The sequence below is a fragment of the Lutra lutra genome, chromosome 6 (assembly GCF_902655055.1).
Source record: "Lutra lutra chromosome 6, mLutLut1.2, whole genome shotgun sequence".
NCBI lineage: Eukaryota > Metazoa > Chordata > Mammalia > Carnivora > Mustelidae > Lutra > Lutra lutra.
In genome coordinates this window covers 86,023,599-86,030,465 of record NC_062283.1, presented here as the reverse complement: position 1 = coordinate 86,030,465, position 6,867 = coordinate 86,023,599, and the positions used below count along the sequence as shown (strand labels likewise).

At 34.3% G+C, this 6,867-nt stretch overlaps 1 non-coding gene across 1 annotated transcript; it reads right to left on the bottom strand.

The window, feature by feature from the left end:
* Positions 1-2,821: 2,821 nt before the first annotated feature.
* Positions 2,822-2,928, bottom strand: LOC125103381 (U6 spliceosomal RNA). Its single transcript, XR_007128383.1, has one exon. It is a non-coding gene; the product is annotated as a U6 spliceosomal RNA (small nuclear RNA).
* Between the last annotated feature and the right edge of the window lie 3,939 nt (positions 2,929-6,867).

Below are 6,867 nucleotides of genomic sequence, written 5' to 3'. Positions count from 1 at the left end.
GGTGGGAGAAAATGAGCTTATTAAAATATTAGCTTTTCTCAAATCCAGACTTGTTCAGTCAATAGTAAGCAAGAGTGTGTGATGAAGGTATTTAGCTTAAGTCTGCAGGAAGAAAATGACTACCCATGCTTTTAAATTGTTGGCCTTAGGATTTTTTGAAATGCAAAGTAGTAGGAAGAGGAAGAGATGAAGAGAAGAAGAAGAATCTTTTTACGAATTATGGACACATGCAAGTGAGTGTCAGTTGAAAATTCCAGCTACAGTCATCCACATAAACATGCGTGTCTGTGCCTGCTGCATAGTTAGAAGACAATTACCCTGGTTTTCACATTTTCTAGTGAGGAGTGCTATTCTGACTTAGCTGTCCTGGAAACACCTGCTCTGTTGTGTAATATTGATGAACCTGAGTTTGGAGCTGCTCGCTCTATACTTCTCTCTGTGAATTATAGGACACGCATAAATGATTAAAACTAGGCAACCAGAAACCTGATCCTGCCAGGCCTCCTTGGGATCAAATTCATTTATCAGCCCACCAAGGTCACTGACCTTGATTATCCAGAGCCTAGCTCCTAAAATGATTAATTGATCCATTCTCTCATTTCACTCATTTAATTTAAAGAGGGGGGAAAGCAAAAATATTTTCAATGAATTGACCTGTGCAGTCTAACTTCGCCTGCTGCATCCTCTAAAGTATTTATTAATGGTCATGAGAAGCATCAGTACAGGTCATGGCAGAGAGAAGAATAAGCAAAGCAACCATCGCTCTTCTTACACATCTTCCTCATATTAATTAACTTGTGATCCCAAGTTTAATCTGCTCTGCAAATCTCTACACTATTCTAACTTCAAAAGGTGTTTAAGTACATGAATTGGAAGAATATTCTGGACTACTTGAAGTTTTAATTTTATTTCTGCAGAGAAGAATAAAGAATTTTTTAGTGTGCATATGGTTATAATCAATGGAGAAACCTAACTTGAGTAAAACATCATTTTTCTCAAAAACTTCAAGGCAAAAATTGTGCACTAGAAGTTCCTTGAAAAAAAAATTTCCTACAAGTGATATTGCCGTCTTCTTCATGGAATAGTAAGCATAGAGAATATAATAAAAACATATGTGTAAACTAACGAATTTGCATTGTAGGAACCAAATAATCAAATAATTCATTTATTCTAACCATCTGGACAGCATCATACAATATTGCAAAATGATTAAAATGGATACTACTCAAAATATATTGGTAAATATTTAACAAGTGCTTGGAGGATGGGAGCCCTGATTTGTTGTAAATACAACCACTGGGACTGATTTCAAGCTTTCATGTAAAGTCAGCGAACACAGAGTTAGAAAGAAATGCACTGTGATATACCACTGTGTGGTATTTTCTTCATATAGAATCTGCAAGATTTAACAAACAAAAAATCAGAATTCCTGGTTAAATCTTAATTTCAGGTAAACAACAAGTGTTTTAGTATTAGTATTTCCATGTAATATTTGGGGAACAATTATATGAAGAGATTTTCCATTGTTTATGTGAAATTCACATTTAACTGGGCATCCTAGATCTTACCTGACAGTCCTAATGTAGACACTGCAGACAGAAGGAACCTCAGTGCATAAATAACGGTAAACCATAATGATGAATTTCGAGTATTTATTATCTCTTTTTGGAATATAATTTAAAATTTGAGTTTATATAATCTGCTTTTTCATAATGACTGTGTCAGACAACTGTATGCAAAATTCCTGAATATTTAACAATCAGCTTTTACAAGTCAGCTCTAAGACACCTCTGATATTTTACTTCAGTGAATACAGTTTGCCAGAGTTAGACTTTGAAAATACGATACAGAGTTTTAAGTGTATCTCAGCTCATAATACTACTAGAATTTTAAAATAACTTACAGACATGGCTTCGTTACATTTCACGGGAAGTAAATTTCATTGCAACCAAACTCTCCCAACCTCCACCCCATCCTCCCAGCCCCACCCCTGGGAAAATTTCTCTGTAGCAAGGAAGAGTATGTCTTCAGACTTCTTCCTTTCCATTTTTAGGGCTTTGTGTGGTAGCCAGCCCTCTTTAAAATTGGGTGGGTATTATGGAGGGCACCTATTGCATGGAACACTGGTGTGGTTCATAAACAATGAATTTTGGTACACTGAAAAGAAATTTAAAAAATACATAAATAGGTATTAATGGTGTTAAAATAAAATTCAGTTTTTGTCATAAAAAAATAAAATAAAATGAAATTGGGTGATCTTAATGAAAAAGCTCTAACTTCAAAACTGCCATTTTTCTGTGGGGCTGAAGGGGTGGGGTGGGGGAGGGGACCTAGAGTAGAAGGTCCATTTGTTCCTGTGTTTAGCTGAGCAGTTTCATCACATGTTGGTAATGCAAAGATAAGCCTGGAATTTTGCTTGGGGTAAAGGTGAAAAATCTGCACTGATCCACAACAAAGTAATGGGGTTAGGAGTGTGTAGGTTTGCAGTTAGGGGAAAAACATGATGAAGATGAGCTCGAGAGAACAGGCTAAGGAGGAAGCCAAAACAACAGCTTATCTAATTTTGTTTGTTTTGCTTTGTTCTTTCTTTTTGTGCAGAGGACCACATGATTACAGGCCCTTGATGTGGGTGCAGTGGAGGAGTGTTTGGAGAGGGACTTGGCTATTTCCAGGGTGGGGCTCTGGGGTCTCTGCAGCACCCCCTTTAGCTTCTAACACCCCTTCCTGCCCTGCCTGCTACCAGGTCCTTCCTCAGCCTTGGGAAGCCAACTGAGTGCAGCTTTTATTTTTTCAGGTGATGGTTCTGGACCCCATGAGGGTCACAAATATGGAGCGTTTCACCAATCTGCCTGTCATCCTTCTGCAGGGACCATGCTAATCTTCTTTGTATCATCCCAATTTTAGTATATGTACTGCCAGATCAAGCGCCAGTTTGTCTAATTTTTAAAAATTAAATAGATACATACATACATTAAACAGATGTCCTTCACTTTAGTCAAACATTATGCTCAAAGGCATTTTTTAAATCAAGTCCTTTTTTGGACATTTGGGGCATTCCTATATCATGGTAAAAGCCTGCAGGGTGAATGACCAATCACCCTAAATCTATATTATTTTTTATTCGACTAGGTTTCCTTTTAGGTTTTCTTTAAATGAGGAATCCCCAGTACAAATATTTTTTCATATTTATACATTCATGTATGATCTAGTTTAATTTTCATTTAATTAACATTTGTATTAAATGTTAATTTTAGATGTCAGTGGAGAGCATAAAGGTAGACTTTAAACTGTAGTATTAAAATCAGTAGTCTGTATTTTATGCCTGAACACATACCTGATACAGACATCTGCATGAAAAATTGCAAATTTGGATATCAATACCAGAAGCTATCTAGAAAGTTCTATTTTTCTCATTTCTAATATTAGGAAGTTATATGGCAAATAGGACCAGTTATTAAACATGTTTGCAGTTCCTTCTAGTTATTTGTATAGTAATACAGAGAAGTATTCTTACAGGGTCTTCATTTTGTTTACAAACTTTTTTTAGTTTCCAAACGGAGTTTTGACTATACCAGAAATCTGTTATGTTATTGATAATAATTGAGCTGGACAGAATTAAATCATTTCACTAGCAAAACCAGTCTTCTAACCACTTAATTAGACTGATATTGATTGGATCAAAGATACATCCTAAAATTTTTTTAAAGATTACATCATTTGTCAAATATTACCCAAAACACTCAGTGATGAAATTAATCCTCCTACATTTTATCGTTCTAAAATTGAATGTGTTTCCATTTTTTCTCAGTGATATTGAAGATGTATAAATCAAAGAAAGAAATGGTAAACTTGTCCCAAATAAAAATGTGAAACTAATTAAAGTTTAGGCAAAATATTTCATAGATAGTATGGAATAAATAAAATACTAGAAATATAAGAGAAAGTGAAATGAAATGATTATAGCCAAGACTTTGTCTCATTGATAGAGTATTATATTGTTGTTGCTATTGTTACTTGCTCCTATTAAAAAAAGAAATTATTGTATATAGGATTTTTATCTCATTCTTACATAATGTAGGCTTATTGTGGGTTCTATGGTTATTTGTTCCCATTAATTTTTACTTAAGCCTACCAGAGAGGCTGTAGTATTTTTGATCATACAATATTGAAAAGGCCACCAAATGACACTGAGGGTCTCAAGTTTACCAACCAGCTGGGTGACTTGGGTAAGTCACCCTGCCTCTCTCAGTCTCAGTTGTCTTCCCCAGAGAATAAAAAGTTGCAATATGTATTTTTTAAGCTTCCTTTCCAAAATTACAAAATTTCTACTTAAAAATCCTATCACTCTGCCCTCAAATGTTAAAACAAAAGAGCAGTTACTTTAAATGTCCCAACAATCTGTATGTGGTTCGGATGGTGAATAAGACTTCAGCAGCCCTTTTTGAGTTCTGTTTCATTAGATAAAAATCTCAGTTTTTTTCTTTAATCAAAACTTGATAATAATTGAGAATATTAATAAATGTTAATGTAACAGAGTTGTTAGAAGGAAAAGTTACATATTTTGAGGAAAGTAATTATAGATTCCATCTTAACCAGAGCAATGGATTTGTTACCTACTCACCAATGATAGAAACTACATACTTTATAAGTTTGATTTAAAAATTATATGTCAGCTTGGGGGTGCCTGGGTAGCTCTGTTGGTTAAGTATCAGACTCTTGGTTTCAACTCAACTCATGACCTCAGGATCCTGAGATAGAGTCCCACATCGCGCTCTGCCTTGATGTGGAGCATGGCTAAGATTTTCTTTCTCCCTCTCCCTCTGCCCCTCCTCCCACTTGCAAGCTCTCTCTCTCTCTCAAATAAGGAAATAAATAAATCTTTAAGATCCACAGACCTGTACACTTGAAATAAATAATACATTATATGTTAATAATAAAAAATAAAAAATAAATCTTTAAGAAAAATAAAATAAAACAAAAAAAAGATAAAATAAAAATAATATGTCAGCTTAAACATTTGCAAGGTGGGGGTGTAGTTTTTCAAAATTACTTCAGGGAAAACACTACAAAAAAAATGTGAAGACTGCTGCCCCAAACAGTCTTATTTTGTTCAGTGCTTTGTTCCTAATCACAAACATAATACTAAATCCTCAATAAATTGAGTAATCCTCAATAAATCCTGAAGAAAAGTACTTGGAAATAAAGGGGATCTTGGCAAAATATCCTAGATGAGTAAATCCTTGTTTATTCTTTGCCATCTAGTATACAAGCTGACCCTCAACAGTTGGTAGCCATTTTGGTATTCCTTGGGTCTCTTGTGTTTGAGATGATATACTTTCCCACCATTTTGTTCACCCCTAAACACACACACACACACACACACAGACACTGATGACGAAAAAAGTATTTAACTAAGCATATCATCCAGTCCTTCATCACAGTGTCCTCAAAGCTCTGTGTAGCCAAGACATGGTGGTTTAGAAGCCTGGAACTCAGTCCTTCTCCCTCCAGCTGAAGAAAGGAAGAGAATACAAAAATAGGACCCTGCAGGGTAGAGTGAAATGTTGGGTAAATGTGAGGCAGTTTGAAAAATAATTATTTTTCTTGTGAATTTACATGGATGAATTCCAGGTGTCCATAAATTCCAGAGCAATTCTTTAATATTTGTGTGTTCAAACAATTATACCTAAAAAGCATGTATCACTAGATATGTTGATGGGTTTTCTTTTACAGTGAACTAGCAATTGAAAGCAATTTTCAAAAAATAAGATGTTTGTTTCTTAAGCCAGTATTTTTCCAGCTGTAAATCCCCTAGAATTAAAGGTCATTTTTCTCTGCTTTAAAAGTTCTGTGTTACTCAAGCCTAGGGAAGAAAAGGCAAAAAACAATGTCTTTATTTGTGGATGAGCATCTTTAAAAAATTAATTTCCTCAGTGCAGTGCACCTTTAGTAATGATAGTTTAATGGCCTTATCTTTTAAAAAAACAACAAAATATTTCCTTAACAATTTTGCTTTTAGCAATATATCTGGCAGAAAAAAAAATCATGTGACTACATAAAGATGTTCCAAGATGCACACTGCAGAAAAAAAAAAAAAACAGAAAAATTGGGGAAAAAGCTTAATAATCAGGTATTGGATAAACACACTAAAGAACTTTTATAGATGGTATAATATGCAGTTGTTTAAAAAGATAAGATAGGGTACCTGGGTAGCTCATTTGGTTAAATGTCTGCATTCGGCTCAGGTCATAATCCCAGGGTTCTGGAGTGGAGCCCTGCATGCAGGTCCCTGTTCAGCAGGGAGTCTGTTTCTCCCTCTTCCTCTGCCTGCCTTCTCCCTGCTCATGCTCTGTCTCTGTCTCACTCTCTCTGTAAAGTAAATAAATAAAATCTTTAAAATAATTTTTAAAAAATTAAAAAATAAGATGGAACTATGTTTGCTGACATTTAAATATGTTAAAGTAAATAAAGAAACAAACAAATTGCAGAAGGGTATATAATATAGCTCTATTTTTGTTAATAACCTGCAAACATAAAAGTTCATGTGCACAGAAAAACTTGGAAGAATACATACTAAGCCATTAATTATACTTACATTTGGGCAGTGGAATTGGAGTCAGCTTGGGTGAAAATTGTGACTTTTATTTTATATTTTCCTATATATAACTCTTAACTATGAACAGATATCATTCTTACAATCTAAAAATGCCCAAAATCACTCACAAAAAGCATAATAAAGTTAAAAATAAAATTGTTGGAAAGAAGGAATACATTTACTATTCTTTACAGATTATCTTAACTAGAAAAACCCAAAGAATTAATTGAAACTATTAAAATTAATGAGGGTTTAATAATGTAACTGTTTAT